Raw genomic sequence first — 17,728 nt, 5'->3', positions numbered from 1 at the left:
TCTCTGTAATCAATACACAGTCTCATACTCCCATCTTTCTTCTGTACAAAAAGAACTGGGGCTCCCCACGGTGACACACTAGGCCTGATATAACCCTTGCCTAGCAACTCATGTATGTCGCTTTTTCAACTCGCAACTCTTTAGGTGCCATACGGTAAGGTGCTTTAGATATGGGACATGTTCCTGGTTTAAGCTCCACGCTGAAATCAACATCCCTCTTGGGAGGCAAACTCGGTATCTCCTCAGGAAAAACGTCTTCGAACTCTCGCACCACAGATATCTCAGAAGCTGTCGGTGGCTCTACTCGGTGGTCTCTCACATGACAGAGAATCAAGGGACACTTTTTCCTCAAACATGACTATAAAGTCATCACATCTATGAACCTACACTTAGGCTTTACCACAAACCCTATATAGGACACCCTAACACCCTTGGGACCCTTTAAGGACACTTTCTTTTGCCGACAATCTATCCTGGCATCATACTTACCCAGCCAATCCATCCCGACAATCTTCTCGAACCCATCCATAGGAAACTCTAACAGGTCTAAATCTGCCCCTCCAACTACCATAGATACTCCCTTATACAACTTGAGACACGACACAGACTCTCCCGAAGGTATGAACCCGTCATCTTTAACAACCTCAAACTTTCCCAAACCCATAGACACAACATGACTCTTAGACACAAAAGAGTGTGTAGCCCCTGAATCAAACAAAACAAAGGACGGTACGTTATGAACAAGAAAGGTACCGGTAACTACATGAGCATCATCCTGTGCTTCCTGCTTATCCAACATGAAAAGCTTCCCCCCTTTGTTTTCTGTCCTCCACCCCGAATCGAAGCATTGGAGGTACTTGGCTTGGGCTTTAGAATCTGGGTGGTCTTTGTTGTTCCTGCGCGATATGATCCACTACTACCGCGGTTGTAACCGTCCTGGTTGCCATGTCCACCTCTGTTGCCCCATGAACCTTCCGGTCGGTTACTAGCAAAACTCTGAGTTGGCCCCTGAGAAAAATTCCCTGGCCGAGCTCCTGAACCAGTGACGGGCTTGTAGCTCGTGCATTCCCGTTTTTTGTGGCCTATCTCACCACAGTTGAAGCATGTAAGGTTGGAGTTATCACTCACACTCCGACCACCATTCTTTCCCCAGCCACGAGATCCTCCCGAGAAACCAGCTCCACCAGAAAAAGCCTTAGCATGGTTGAAGTTCCCTTTCTTGTTGGCCGACCGATCGTTGCTTCCACTGTCGGCCTTCCTCTTTTCGCAAAGCGAGTCCTCTCATCGATCTCTCTTGAGAGATCTACCATTCTCTCAGCTTGACCCGCTCTCAGATACACTTCCTTGAGGTCAGTAGCAACCCCGGCTGGCATACGACTCACGATCTTAGCAGATAAACCCCTCTCAAAACGGAGAGCCAAACCTCTCTGTCCTAGTTGCATGTCCTCAACATAACGAGATAGCTCCAGGAACCGATGATAGTAGTCAGTGACTGTCATCTCTTCAGTCATGGTAAAGGAATCAAAGTCGGATCTCATCTTGTGTCGGATATGCTCCGGCACAAACTGCTCCCTCATAGAACTCTTCAACCCAGACCAAGGAATAGCTCCTTCAGCCTGTTAAAAAGCTCTAGCATCTTCCTTGACGTTTTGCCAACAAACTGCAGCTTCACCTCTTAGGTAGTACACTACCAGCTCGACGATCATGTCTTCGGGGCACTTAACCATTTCCATGAGAGCTTCAATCTCACGGTGCCACTTCTCGAGTAGCTTTTGTTCACCTACCCCATCATATGTGGGAGGGTTGAAGCGAGCAATGATGATGCTGAGCTAAGTAGCATCCATCGACTTCTCATTCCCCTTTCCCACATTTTTGAGAGCTTCAAGGAGAGCCTCTTGTTGCTCAATCATGCGAGCAACCTCATCAAGAGTCATCTCCGAAGCTTGGATCTGCGCGGGAATTCTTTTGGGCGGCATTTTGAGCTGACAAGAAATAAGGAAACGTAAGCACAAAAGCCTACGGCTCAAAACGTAACAATCTTCCGCCAAAGGAACACTCAGCCGAGTATACAACCATACTCGGTCGAGTAAAGACTACTCGGTCGAGTATCCTAGATAATCGGTCGAGTATTCGACTCCAGAAGCAAACGTCAAAAACTCAGAAACAACACTCGGTCGAGTAAAACAACACTCGGCCGAGTAGTCACTACTCGGTCGAGTATACGCACTTACTCGGTCGAGTTATCATATACAGTAGCCACTGCTACTCACTGCCAAACAACACTCGGTCGAGTGCTTGGTTACTTGGCCGAGTGCTCCCTACTCGGTCGAGTACCTACCCTGCTCGGCCGAGTCACACTATAGACGGGTATACGGTATAAAGTTCTCTATCATGCTCACTATTCCCGCAACAAACACATAACATCAAGAACTTAAATGCCATGTTATATTCATACCAACATACAATTCATGCATATTCTAAATCCAACATAACAAACATTCACAAACCCGTCACCTCCACCATTTCTCCAATCACCGCACTTACAAATTTCAACACATACCCTTTCCACTATCAACTATTACCAACATGCATCTTCACATACATGTACATACAAAACCCAACTCTCATCACACTTCCCCCATGTTACCGGCTTGAGTTAATGAGGGCCAATTTGCGACTCCGGGACGTCTCCCGAGTCTTTGCGGTAGCTCCAAACAACTCTCCCCGGGTTCATTTTATTTAGACTCCCTAAGTTCATTAAATTCATTTATTTAGGTGCCGGAATCTTCGGCTCTGATACCACTTTGTAACACCCCCTCATACCAAGGTGCCTTACCAGGACCACCCTACCATGAAAGTGTGTTACCATCTCGGTTGCCCGAGGTTAGTACATATCAAAAGCGTCTGAACTGAGCACATTTATTAAAGTACTGTAAAGTATAAAGTTTACATCAAGCAAATCCAAAAACTGATTCAACTAAATACAACTCCAATGTCTAACAATAAAAGAAATCAACTAAGACTCGGACGGTGATACTATGACTGGTGATGACAATACTCCCATGACTGTCCCCAAGCTCATCACTAGCAATACCTGTCAAGCCTGCTCACCATCCCCGAATGGATCACCGCAGATTCCACAAACAATAACGAGGTCAGTATTACTCAATCAAAATCAGACAAACAAACGAAGTAATCAACTGATCATCGTCCAACCCCAATCTTTCGTTCTCACACTGTAACCTGACTACACACCAAAGTGTGTAATCCTGCCAGATTACCCATCGCAACAGGTAATCTTCGCCGCCAGTGGGTGACCGCAGCCGATCCCACCTAGTCCAGCTCCTCAACGAGCGACAAACAATCCCTGTCCCTTAATGTGCATATCCCCTCCCGTGGCGGGTTCCACGGAGGGCGAACAAGGGTGTGAAGCCACTCCCGCAAGCGACTCCACCACAATCACAAACACACTGTCACCACATCTCCACATCAACACCGCCACAACAACAACCATACTCCGATGATCAGCAGACAACAATGAACACAAAACAATCATGTCTTAAACAATGAATAGTAAACTGAGTAGGGAAAACCCTACCTTAGCCATCAACAGTAGAATGAACTCGAACAATCAGAAAGGCTTCTCTACGAAGTCTTCTCCTATACAATAATCACATAACACAATTACACATTGCACAACTCCCATATTCCCAATTCCGTAAATGTACACAGTAATCCCAACGAATACGAATAACATAGAAATAGAACTTACCAACAGTAGAATGAGGAATTATACGCAAGAACTCCGAAGATTACACACACAACAACGCTATGGAATGATTAGGAAGTGATTAGGAAGAGATTAGGGTTAACGTAGAAATGATGAAGTTTGAAATGATGTTAAGAAAATGACGCGGGATATAAAAATAATCTTAAACACTCCCTAATCAAACCGTCAAAATAACACTTCGCCAGACCGGATACTCGGTCGAGTAAGTGTATACTCGGTCGAGTATCCTCTACTCGGTCGAGTATTCACTATACTCGGCAGAACCAAAACAACCCACGACAACAGCACTACTCGGCCAAGTAGGCTCTACTCGGTCGAGTAGTCACCAAAGAAAATCCGTAGTATTACAAAACCTCCCTAACCTCAATGGTTGGATCGAAAATCCTATCGGTCGACAAACATGGTCTCTTGACTTCAGGAGGCTGATCCTCCTCATCACTGAAGTTATTGAGCTGTCTGGCCTGTGAAATGTCCATGGATGTACAACAATTCATGGGCAGAGGAGACGAAATGGGAACCGCGGCTTCACATGAAGAACTTTTATGGGGAGTTCCCGTCGAGGTTGAAGTTTTAGAGAAGAGGAGGCGAACTATCAAGGAGGCCCCGAAATTTGGACGGAAAAATTGCAGCTTTTTCCCGACCAGTAAATTCTTGTAATCATCGGATGAAAGAAACAAATTTTTATGAGCTTGTTTTTTGTTAGTGAAGGAGTACTTGGAAGAGCCTAGTTTCTCTGAAATCATAGTACTACTTTGATTCTGAGCACCACTTCTATCAACAAGCAACAAATCTGTGCTATTATGAGCAACTTGATTCCCTTTCTCAAAAGGCACAACCAAAGTATTTATAGCATCATTGTCGGTTGATATCTTGCCTTTATTGTCCTTGCTAAGGGGGTCAAAATGATAAGAAATTATACTATCCAAATCCTTTATATCCTTTGTAGATGAAGTAGCTTTGCTAGCACACCATTTTTCTTGCACACACTTATCAGTCATACTAACACTATTCAAGGAACTATTCAAGGAACTGGCATCTTTACCATCGGTGAAGAAATAGAGCGTTTCCCTTTTCGAATATCATTAGCTTCAAAGGAATTGTCCACCACACGCTTACCATTTAGGTTAACAACAGGAAGCGATTTAACTGCATCCAACTCACGAAGAATATCCTTATTGCGAGGCTCCACCGAGACTGCCTCCTCCAAAGTGCAGCGAGCCTCAGGTAACCTATTCAAACTTCTAAGAGCAACAGCTTTACGAAAGAGGGCCTTGGCATGTCGAGGATAAAAAGTCAGCACCGTCGAACATAGAATTAACGCCCCTTCAAAAGCACGTAATTTAATAGCAGAAGCGGCTTGATTTAAACACAAAGAAATAGCTAGGCTTAAAAAAGAGTCTAAATCAGGAGCGGACACATCCTTCAGAACATCACGCAAGAGGTTACAAGCTTTGTCATAGCAGACACTGGCCTCGACAAACTATTTTTGTCTAAAAAGATCATTCCCTAAGTCTTTAAAGGCATGAATTTTAGAAAGGGGGGAAGCATCTAAATGAGAAAAAACAAGATTCAAGCTATCATCATCCTCCAACTCGACACAACCATGGAAATAGATAAAGAACTCAAGAAATTCGGCCATGGATAAAAGCTGTAAAGAGGTCAACAAAGTACAGAGGATCTCCAACAAACTAGGTAGACGAAAAGCTAGGAAAGCAAATAGCAGAAAAACACTTCAAAAGCAACAAGCAGGAAATTATGCTAATAAGGAAGACAATAAAGAGAGGAAAAATAAACACATAACCAGTCGAAGACACCCTGCGCATACAATTAAAATGGTCGAAGTTACACAACACCAACACGGTGCCACCGCCAGCGAAAACGGTCCCAGAAACTGATAGAGGAACACTCTCGCCGGCGACAAGGAAGATACGGTGATGGCCGCCGGCGAGAGAGGGAGAAATTGATAGGTGGAGGGTAGGCGGTGGGTTGGCGGTGGAAATTAATTAGATTTTTATTTTGGGGTTTTTTTTTCTCTCTCTATTGATTTATTATTTATTTTTTGTTAAAAGGATTTAAAGTGTAGTCTTTGGTGGATATAATATAACACAAATTCTTGTTTATGACGGCACATATCCGTCACTCTTGAGTGACGGATACCATTTTACCTCACAAAATACCCACTTTTTCTCTCTCTGCAACACTATTCATGTGGTCCCCTTTCTCCACTAACCCATTTTGTTACAATTTTTACTCACAAAATATCCGGCACAAATGGTAACCCGTCACAAAGGAGACCAATTGATAATATAATATAATCTAGTTTGCAAATGATACTATGTCTTAATGTTTCAGTTTCAAGGTATGTCACATTGTCACAACTATTACAAAATTGCAAGTCTTCAGATCTAGGATGTGGACATGTCGCACATCGATGAGCGCAGTTTATTTGTTACTCCCTCCATTCAACTCCAAATGGTACTTATCACTTTTTCATATTTGTCAACGCGAGTTTTACTTTGTAAATATCTTTGGTTACATATTTGTAAAAATTATAAAAGTTTGATATTTTAAATGTACTTCTAAAGACGAATAAAACAAAATCGAACATGAATATATTTTATCTTATATATTGGGAAGAAATGAGAAGATTATTCTTACTTGGGAATAGTGTACAAAAAAAAATAACTACCATTTGGAGTTGAATGGAGGGAGTATATAGGGTAGATATCAATCTTGTGGAATATCCTAGATTGGAGTGGTTGCTCATTTGCTCATGCCCATTGGAGTGATTGCTCATTTGCTCATGCCCATTGGAGTGGCCTAACATGAATTTCTTACTTGATAGCATGAGCTCCAATAGCGTAATACTCCTTTGTCCTGGTTATTTGTTATCCTTTTTCATTTTGGAGTATCTCAGTCAATTGTTGTCCTTTCTATTTTAGGATTGTATTTGATGAATAATTTGGTCATTCATACTCAATTTGGTCTACATGTTATTTAGTAATTGATCATCTCCTCTTTCATTGATCTTTGTGTCAAAATCAAAGGACAACAAATGATCGGACGGAGGGAGTAGTTTACTAAGGTGGATGTTAGCTTTTATTGATAAAAACTTTGGGATATGTACACACAAGAGCTAACACCGTCAACCTATAGTAAGATAACTACCCAAAAAGCAGTGGTGGATCCAGGAAAAAAAATTTAAGGTGTCCTTTTTTCACTATTTTTGTAGATTTTTTTTTGTGCAATTTTTTATAGATTTTTTTTTCAAGTTTCATTTCACAAAAACGAAATTTTCTATTGTAAAATAGATTTTTTTTCGAAATTATGGTGTAATGAGTACCCTGAATAGTGAGTACCAGCCCACGAGCATACTATCGATAAGACGATAACGCTTTCGTTAGTGTATTTACGTACTCCCCTATCCATTTTTATTCTTCTCATTTGACTTTTTAGGGTCCATGTTATCAAACTTTGACTTTGAAGAAACAAAGAATAAAATATATTATTTTTTTTTTTTGTCAGAGGTGAAAAGATGTATTACATAAGGTTCAGACTCTCCGAGCCCATAATACATCCACTAATAAAAGCTAAAACAATATCAGTAATACAAACTAATAAACGTAAGATAGAATGGAATAAAACGGAATATGGATAACGAGCATTTGCACCAGCTTCACCTTCACAACTGACTTCCAAAGACCGTTGGCACATACGAGCCGCTGGGTGACAATAACACGGTGTACTTACGCTATTGCGAAAAGAACGTAGATAAAAAGGGTGAAAAGCAAGACGACGAAGTCTGCCATCGGTGGAGATTACTCTCCTACACCATAGTAATCGTACCCATTGATCATAGGACCAACAAACCAATAAAACCAGCCTGTAGATAAATGAGAACAAAGGCAGTCCCGCAGCCAAACTCCATTCCATAGGGTCCAAAAGGCACCGACCTTGATTCCAAGACTGAAGCAAAACCCAAACGGTAGCGGGACAGGACACCCTAGACCATTGAAGGGGACGCTTTCTCAAGGAGATCTTTATTGAGGAAAATGATAAGAAAATTAAACTGACTAAAACAAACATGACACTTATGACTAAAAACATGTAAAATAAGAGGAAAAAAACCACCACAACCACCCTACCCAACACTACAATCCGCCCCAAAATGAAACTGCCATATCAGACCAACACCCCAAACCAATAACTTTGATGAACCCGTGTCAAACGACAGAAGACAGAGTCTCCCGAAACACAACAAGATCAGATCAAAATCTCCCACAACAGACCCAAGCCAATGCACGAAACCCAAAACAACAAAACCCGGACTACCCCGAAGCCCTATTCGAACCTTAACAGAAAGACCAACATACAACAACTGCGACCCTTAACACCAAATGGACAAGCAAAACCCGAAAGGTGGGCGACACACTACAAAGCCACCCTTTTCACCAACCGACTCCTCCCAGGACCTCCGCCACAACGGCGAACAGATTGAAAAAAAACGACACTGACAGACACTATTGGAAAAGGAAAAGGGACCGATAGGTGGGGGGAATGGGGGGATCACCATATCTGACCCAAAACACGACCACATAGGACGACAATGCAACAGACGGATGAGCTATACTCATCAAAACAGGGAAACAAAACCAAGAAAACCAACCCGGAGACGGGGAAATGGGGGATCACCCCCGGGAGGAAATCCAAAGACACGGAGACAGGACAAGGAGACGGGGAGGGGCATGCAAGACCACTAAACAAGGGGAAGGACATGCAAGACCATCAAGACCCGAGACAAGGAACGAAACCGGCGAAGAGGAAGACCGTGCAACAACAAAGACCCAAACTTGAAGGATCGGACAAGGGAAGACAAAAGAGACCGGAAAAAAGATCCGATCGTTGCCGGCGTCGGAGAAACAGAAACCCAACCGAAGAAAACCAATCGGGTATCAAAGTGAAAGGTTGTTAAGCAAGAGATGATTTAGACGACCTCCAGGAGACAAAGCCAAAGAATGGCCACATCTCGGAGAGGCGATTTAAAGTAGAGGGATGTAGATGAGTAGGCGGCTAGTGGTGGATCAAGATGGAGAGATTGGGGATTTTTTAAGGATTTTTTGAGAGGAAATTTAGAGAGAGAAAGGAGATATATTGTTATGATTACGGTATTCAAAGAATAAAATATATTAAGATATACATAAAACTTAAATATTTAGATTTGTTATCAACCAATCTTTCAGAAAATACATTTTCAACAATAAAAAATTATAAATACATGACTAAAATGAGGTCAAAATGTCGCATTAAAGACCGCATAAAGTCAAATGGGATGAATGAGACGATCTCACACTGTAAAACGAGTTATGTATAAAATAATCACAAAAAATTTAGAGAGACGGTCTCTCATTATTGAGATATCTCTAACATGATGAGGGGAGGGAGTTATTTAATTTCTATTTTTCATGGTATTTCTCCCACTAATATAGCGGGACTGCGGGAGACGGTCTCTGAGGAGACCTACCGATAAACAATTCATTTATTGCTAAGTGAATGAGTTATTTTTTTTTATACAAATACATGGTCTTACAAATTATAATATGAGACTATCTCACACTTTATTATTGATATTTTTAACTTTTTACTTGGTATATTTCATCAAAGTATACTTAATAGCCATGTACTCCGTAGGTCATTCCTAGTCACTTGGTAATATAGTAATCAAATACTATTAGGCTCACGGGTAGTTTTTTTTTAGTAAAATCTTCTTAAACAAGGATAAGTGGCAATGTTCTTGTTTGACTGGTGTCCCACTAGCATTTTTAGGGTGTCCTACTATCCTCTACTCCAATTTGCATAACTTCCTGCAAAAAATTTCCCAAAGTTTGAGGTGTCCTTGGACACCCCATAGCAATACGTGCGTCCGCCACTGCCAAAAAGACAAGATATACATATAAGACACAAATTCTCATTTGTGACGGCGATATCTGTCACAAACTTGTGACGGATATCGTTTTCTCTCACAAAATACCCATTGAGAGGTGAGTGGGAAGCACATGGGAGTGCCCCACCTTGTCCCCTCCTCCCCTTTTGTGAGAGGTCACAAGCTTATGACGGGATTAGCCCGTCACAAGCAAGACTAGCTGCATATAAGAATATAACAACGTCCATACTAGATTACTAGTAGAATTCTTGAATACTTTCTTTGATAAAAGGATGTAAGATGTGCAGTCACAGGTAGTGATTTGCAACTAGATTTTTCATCTGACTTGGGTGTGTGTACTGATTTCTGGTGTGATGAGGTGAGGAGTTCAAAAGGGTTGCGAACAACTTGATATATTTGCAGTCTCTCATTAGACTTAGATTAGGCATTTGGCAGTTTAGCTTAACATATTTTGTCGAGATTTTCTTATGGCTCTGTACATAGACCAACCCTATAACAAAGCTAATAATCAACCATCGTCATCAAATGTTAACATAATAACATTCTATTTCTCTAAGTGTTCGATGTCTACTTATGTATGTTTTAATAGTATTGAAAATTTGATTTTAGCTTAACATATTTGGAAGGAGTGATGCTTTGTTGTATTGAAAATTTTCAGCTCAACTCTTAAGCTAAATGCTTTCTTGATAACTTTTCCGTCAATTTGATTTATTGTTGTCATGAAGAACTCAGGTTTAGCTCTCTCTCTCCCAGTATAAAATGTCATAGTTTACTACGGAGTACTAATTAGGTTGCTCGGTAGTAGTTACACAGTTTTATTTATTTCTACATTTTTGGTTGGTAGGGAATATCTTCCAATGGGTGGAAGTAACCACATGATTGAAGAAACATTGAAGCTTGCCTATGGAGAGAATTCTGAATTCATCAAGGATAAAAGGATTGCAGCAGTGCAAGCGCTCTCTGGCACTGGAGCATGTCGACTTTTTGCTGACTTTCAGAAACGTTATCAGCCTGAATCTGAAATCTATATTCCTGTTCCTACCTGGTCCAAGTGAGTACTGAGTAGCCTTTACACTCCTATTATAACTTCAAATATAAGGAAAGGAAAAACACAGCAATATAATTTCATAGATATTACTTGTATATCGACATCTATTGAGTGAGTAGACAACTTTTGTTGATTTTTACAGTCATCACAATATCTGGGATGCACAAATCTCACAGAAAAAATACCTGTTAGAACACACTTGCTTGATGATGGCAAGTTTCATTGTCATTTAATTGTTTGCCTCTTAAGTTAAATTGTTTAGCAAATTGAAGCATCAAATGATTGTTCAAAGAAGCCCCAAAGATGATCAAGATGAAAGACAAGTCCCTGTGACTGTTGCATCACGGTTTCTGGTACTAACGTATGGAGAATTTTCGGAAAAATTCACAAGTGTTCAATATATACCTTTCAAAAGCTTTATTGTTTTATAAAGAAATATCTTTTTCAAATCTGAAGAACAAATGAGAACAAAAAGGATACTCGTGCAAGTAAAATAAAGATGTCAATCCTATTAATGCAAGTGGATTTTCATGCTAAAAATGGGTCTTTTGTTTTTTCTATTTTGGGCAAAAATTGTGAGTTCCCATAGAGTTTATGGGAAACACTCTTTGCTTTGGAAAAATGCAGCTGCCTTGAGCCTTGCAACCTGATTGTTCTTTGTTTTTAAATGATAAACAACTTACAAACCCATGGACATTAGAATGTAGAAATGTTAAAGATCCTTCTCTTACACACTTCTTCCTTCTATAAATAGTCATCTTATTTATCATTTATTGCTAAGACTTTGAAAGAGCATTCATTGTAAACACTTTGCAAATCTTTTCAGCATTTAAGCTTTGTTCTTCAATCATTTGCAAAACCGTTTTCTGTTTTTCAAAGGTCTTGAATTGTTTTTCAAAGCTACAAATCTCTAAGTATCAGTTCGCTTCACTGTTGCATAAAAGAATATGTTCAATGATTCTCGTGTTTAGGTCTTCATTGTAATCTCCATGTTCTTAAGTGAACCACTGAGATTCTGTGTTTGTAAACCTATGAGATAGAACTTAAAGTCTTAAAGCGGAGTTGCTTTAAGCAAGGGAAAGTCTTGAGGCGGAGTAGCTTTAAGCAATTGCAACCGGAGTAGGTTGGCGAGTTATTTTCATTATAATGGTTTAGTTAGGTTTGAGTAAATTTCTAAACAAGCAATAAAATAACGGTTGGACGTAGGCTCCGGAGTAGGAGCTGAACCAATTTTTAAAACATCGTCTTATTTGTTTATTTACTTTTACATTCTCTTATCATTGTATATTTACTCTTTAATCTCGCTGTCAGTGCTCTGCAACATTCATTCATACTGTTGCATAGACCTACTATACCGTTTGTTAACTTACAATCCATTAAGTTTCTCAAACTTGTATATAATAGATCTTACTTGTGTTAATGTGGCTTCAAATGTGGCGACAAAGGTCATCAAATCAAAGAATGCCCAAAGTGGAACGACATTAAATCTAAAGAAAAGCGTGAGCTTGCTAAAAGAGAGTATAAAAGTAAAGTGATGACATTCATTTGGGGAATGTCCGATTCCGAGGAGGACGAGGTCCTTGAGGAAGAATTGGACGCCAAAATGTGCAGCTCTTCCAAATCAATCAATGATGTTCCAAAGTCATCAAAGAAAGAAAATATCAAATGTCTTATGGCTCATTCCGTGGAATCAGATTCAGATTTAGACAATGAGGTAAATAAGTTCAAAAAAAGGTTCGATCCTTCTCTAACGACAAAGTTTGTCTTCTCCTAGACCAATTCATTGATAAGTGTCATGTCCAAAACAATAAATTAGAGGTTATGCAAACTGAAATTGAAGACATAGCCGAAGAAAATGTTGGTTTGAAAGAATGTCTAAATGAGATTGATCAACCTAGTTCATCAATGAGTCTTGAAAAGGAGATTAAAAAGCTCCGAAAAGAGAATCTGTTTCTTGCTAAAAGGGTTGATGAAATGCATGCAACAGAGCACTACACTGTTGCATCTGTGTCTAACAAAGGAGATGAGTCTCTCGTCAAAACTGTGTCCTCACTAACCAAAGAACGTAACCAACTTTTGATTGATCTATCAACATGTGAAAGTGAAAAAGTTAATCTTGTCAAAATTGCTGAAATGTTGAACGACGAGTCAAGTCATGTCAAAAGCGCTTTAGATCGAATGCAAAAATCAAACAATGACCTCCTTGTTCAAATTTAAACTCTGAAAAAAGCTGAACAAACCCATGCAACAAATGATGCAACTGTTGCATCTGAGTCTATAAAGGAAATTGAGACTCTCTTAAAACATGTGTCTTTACTAACTAAGGAACGTGACTCTCTGCTAGCTGACCTCACCTTGTGTAAAAGAGATAACAAGCAACTTGAGCAAATTGGCTTATTGCTTAGTGATGAAGTAAGACATGCCAAACACGCTTTCGACAAAGTAGGTCAACTAAATCTTAATCATCTTGCTAAAATTGAAACACTAACAAAAGAGCTAGATGAAGCTAAGATGTTCTATTTGAACTGGGAAGGAAGTCAGAATGTTTTAGAGTTTCTTCTAAAACAGTCTCAAGAATACGAAAACCGTGCAAAAAATGCTGGATTTGGTTTCAATGCAACAGTACCACGCACTGTTGCACTCGAAACCAGGACCCAAGCGAGACTGATTTTTGAAGAAGAAATTACGCCGGCCTTCCTGAATACATCATTTGCAACTACTGCGGTAAAACTGGCAATGAATTCAATGGTTGTGAAAAGAGAGTCCTTGAGTTAGAAAGAAGCGTTAAAGCGGCTAAACAAGTTCGGATTAAAAAGAAAGAAGTCAAGAAAGTCATTATCAAGAAGGAACCCAAGCTTGTTTGGGTTCCTAAACTAAACGTTTGATTTCTTATAGGCATTAGCGAGAGGCAGCAACAATTGGTACTTAGACCGTGGATGCTCTCGTCATATGACGGGAGATGAAAGCCAATTCCTTTCGCTAGAAGCCTACGATGGTGGCATGGTGACTTTTGGTGACAACAAACGAGGTGAAATAATTGGTATTGGAAAAGTTGGTAAGTCAAATTCACTATGTGTCGACAAAGTGTTGCTTGTCAAAGGGTTAAAACACAATCTTCTAAGCATATCACAATTGTGTGATCGAGGTAACATCGTTGAATTTCTTGCTAGTCAATGTAGAATAATTAATGCAAAGATTAGAGAACTTATTCTTTAAGGAAAACGTGTCAATGATGTTTACATGACTAACTTATATTCATTGTCGGGTCAAACATTATCATGCATGAGTGTTCAAAATAATGACCATTGGCTTTGGCATAAACGACTTGGTCATGTAAATGCTAAAATACTTAATACCCTCAAGAGGCTTGATCTAGTTGATGGCATTCCTAACATCAAATTGGAGTTTAAATCACTTTGTGACGATTGTGTTAAAGGTAAACAAGTAAAATGTTTCTTTAAATCTAAAAAGGTCGTTAGCACTTCCTTGCCTCTTGAACTCATTCACATAGACTTATGTGGACCCATGCACATTGTTAGTAGAGGTGAAAGTCGCTACATTTGTGTCATTGTAGATGACGTTACAAAATATGCTTGGCTTCTTTTCTTAAACTTTAAAGATCAAACTTTTCACGAATTCTTAAATTGGGTTAAAAAGGTCCAAAACAAATTTGGTTATAAACTTGTCTCCTTGAGATCCGACCATGGAACCGATTTTGAGAATTTGTCATTTGAGTCTTATTGCAATGAACATGGTATTAGCCATAACTTTTTGGCCGCAAGAACCCCTCAACAAAATGGGGCTGTGGAACGAATGAACCGAACTCTTGAAAATATGGCTAGGACCATGCTCATTAGCTCTAAAGTGCCAAGGAACTTTTGGGCGGAGGCCGCTAACATATCTTGTTATATCTATAATCGTGTCATGATTAGAAAAATCATTGAGAAAACTCCTTATGAATTACTACGAGGAAGAAAACCTAACATCTCACATTTAAAATGCTTTGGTAGTAAATGCTTTGCGCACAATAATGGAAAAGACAACCTAGGCAAATTTGATGCCCGTAGTGATGAAAGTGTTTTTGTTGGTTATTCCGATCATAGTAAAGCTTACAAAGTATATAACAAGAGAACAATGAAAATGGAGGAAAGCATTCATGTAATATTTGACGAATCTAGTCTCTTTGTTTCAAATACACAGGTCAATGATGAAGAGGATGATGAGGAAGATGATGACTTTGAAATTGGAATGATACGACATGACATGGATCAAGTAGTGGAAGAGGCTGAACAACAGTTGGAGCTACTGTTGCTTGAAGAGGCTGGCCAAAATTCAGGGGTAACTAACCCTCCCTCATGTCAAGATGGAGCTAGCTCATCCAGGAGGAATGGGTGACATGGCTATCGCAACCCTATCAAAGATAAAACCTAACGGTCTCAACTAAAATGTAGCAGAGGCAGTCGAGTATCGAATCCACAGGGAGGTAATGTAATTATCAGCTATCTAGTTCTAGTCCTAAAGTAACAACTGGGGGGTTTTGTTGAATTGGTTTCTAAACTACGAGGTTTAAGGGAAAGAGAAAAAAAGGATAAGAGCAGTAAGACATGATAAAGGTTTAAACTATCAAGAGAAAAGGGACATGTCGGGAATTCGGTTCACTACGGTAGTCTAATGACTCAACTATAAATGATTCAGACGAACTAATGTGAGACGAATGTTGAAAGGTCTTTTCGGTCCACTTTCTATCCTAAATTACCACTAACTTAACTTTCATCCTCATTAGGGTAGTCTACTGTTCATAGCAGGCCTATTTAGTCATATCTTTCGAACTAGGATTAATTTTAGCCAGATTAAAGGGTGACATAGAAGCGTGCACTCAACTAAGTCGGATAAATACAATTAAATTGCTATGGTGACAGGGTCTCACAATTAAATCATCTAATTCATTTACTACATCATCACATTTCTACCGCAGATCCCCTAATCCCAACATGAAAGGGGTTTAGCTACTCATATTGCTAATTAAACTAACAACAATTAAATTCCCAGCAGTAAACATTATGAAATAAACAATAAATTGCATAAAAGAAAAATTAGGCGAAGGATAATCGAAGTAAACAAGCAATTAAAAGCAAACAAATGATTAATTATTATTAAGAAGGAGAAAGGAATTACAATCCAAGCGAATCCGGCGTAAAGAACACAAAATCAGAGTGAAAATAATCCCAAAGCAAGGTTACAGTGAAGGAGAATAATGTACGTAGCAAAGTTTAACAGTAGAGAGTTTGCTAAAATAAAAGATAGATCTAATTAACCTAGTAAAGCGTGTTTAAGTAGCAAAATAATTAAGTTTAGCGAAATAAACACTCACGCGGGCTAATTAAAGCCCATAGCCATCAAAACCACTCGATCGATCAAATACTCAGCCAAATCTATTCGATCGACCAGAAAGTCACTCGATCGAGTAGATGGTCTTTCTGCAAGTTAAGGGTCGAGCGAAGAACGCTTTCGATCGATCATTCAGGATGTAGAAACCACTCGATCGAGTGGGAAAACTGCTCGATCGAGTGTTTCATCTTCATTTCAGCTCAAGTCCGCCACCGAATGCCTCGTAATGCGTGCAACGACGCATTCAAATGCAGTATCTCACTCTGGGACAATCCCGTCTCCTCTAAATGTATGCAAAAAGGACGAAAAAGGGTACGATTCCACTACTTTCGCGATCATTCCTACAAAAAGGACAAAATGCACCAAAGTATCCAATTTGGGGCAAAATACCATAAAAACAGTATAAATATGCATAGAAATACGTGCTGAAATAGGCTAAAAAGACTATACATTAGGCACGTATCAAATCTCCCCAAACCGAACCTTTACTCGTCCTCGAGTAAACTCAAAACTAAACCAATGGAACGGAAATGATAACTCAGAGCTAGCTTCACTTGTCTACTTGAACCAATTTAATGCAACAAAAACTAACAGTTAAAGCTAAGCAGTCAATATGCAAACGAGTTATAAGTCATTCGTAAATATAGTGACCTATCGACCTATCGACCTTGCAAGACCAACAAAATCGGACTCTCTCGTGGTCACTCTTCTCTCATGAAGCAAAGGGTGAATATTATGTGTAAAAAAGAGAAGAAAAGACAGTCACTCACCTAACTGCGACCTACATAGCATACATGCAACAAAAATGAAAGACAATTCAAGTACTAATGCACACACTCCAACCAATAATGTCCGTCACAACCGAGGGCTTACAAATAGTTTGGGAAAAGTGAGGTTCAGGTGAGAAAAGGCAAAACATGTTATGGAAATGTGGAGGTAAAAGCGTCAAGCTAGTTCTTAACAGGACCATAGTAAATCATCCGAATCTCAACTGACTGAAAAACTAAGTACAAGTGCCCTTTATTTGGCACACAACTCACTAAACTCAAACACAATCGCCTCAAAAATATGGAATAGAACGGAGGAGTCAGACGATCACAAACTTCCCTTTTTTAAACACCATATGAGATAGCTAACTGAAACAAACAACCTTTTTTTTCAACTTTTCTCCTTTGTTTCACGTCATTCAGCTCTTTCATTTTTTCATTTTATTTTCTTTTGCTTTCACGTCTTTTTTTTTTCTTTTCAATACTTTCCTTTTTCTTTCTTTTCCTCCTTCCATAATACTTACACCAACTCCGAAACAAGAAATACGGACCAAACTGCAATGGAAAAACATACCACAAAAGAACATTCTAACTAGCTTGACTAGGCAGGCTTAGTTTGGGATGTAGCTAATGGGTCAAAAAGGCAGATTTGGCTAATGTGGAGCTAAATGGGTGAAAAATATAAGGAAAGGGAAATTTGCAAGCACCTCCCTGCATGTGACACCAACCACGAACCCGAATATGTGCATTTGACTCGAAATTGAATGTCATAAATGTGCAAGGAGTACTACTCT

The 17,728-nt window shown here is 39.6% G+C and overlaps 1 pseudogene; it reads left to right on the top strand.

Moving 5' to 3' along the window:
* Positions 1 to 5,427: 5,427 nt before the first annotated feature.
* LOC141632201 (aspartate aminotransferase, mitochondrial-like) overlaps positions 5,428 to 17,728 on the top strand; it is a 134,191-nt pseudogene continuing 121,890 nt past the window's right edge.

This window comes from Silene latifolia, chromosome Y (assembly GCF_048544455.1).
Source record: "Silene latifolia isolate original U9 population chromosome Y, ASM4854445v1, whole genome shotgun sequence".
Lineage (NCBI taxonomy): Eukaryota > Viridiplantae > Streptophyta > Magnoliopsida > Caryophyllales > Caryophyllaceae > Silene > Silene latifolia.
This window is presented reverse-complemented; position numbering and strand designations above follow the sequence as displayed.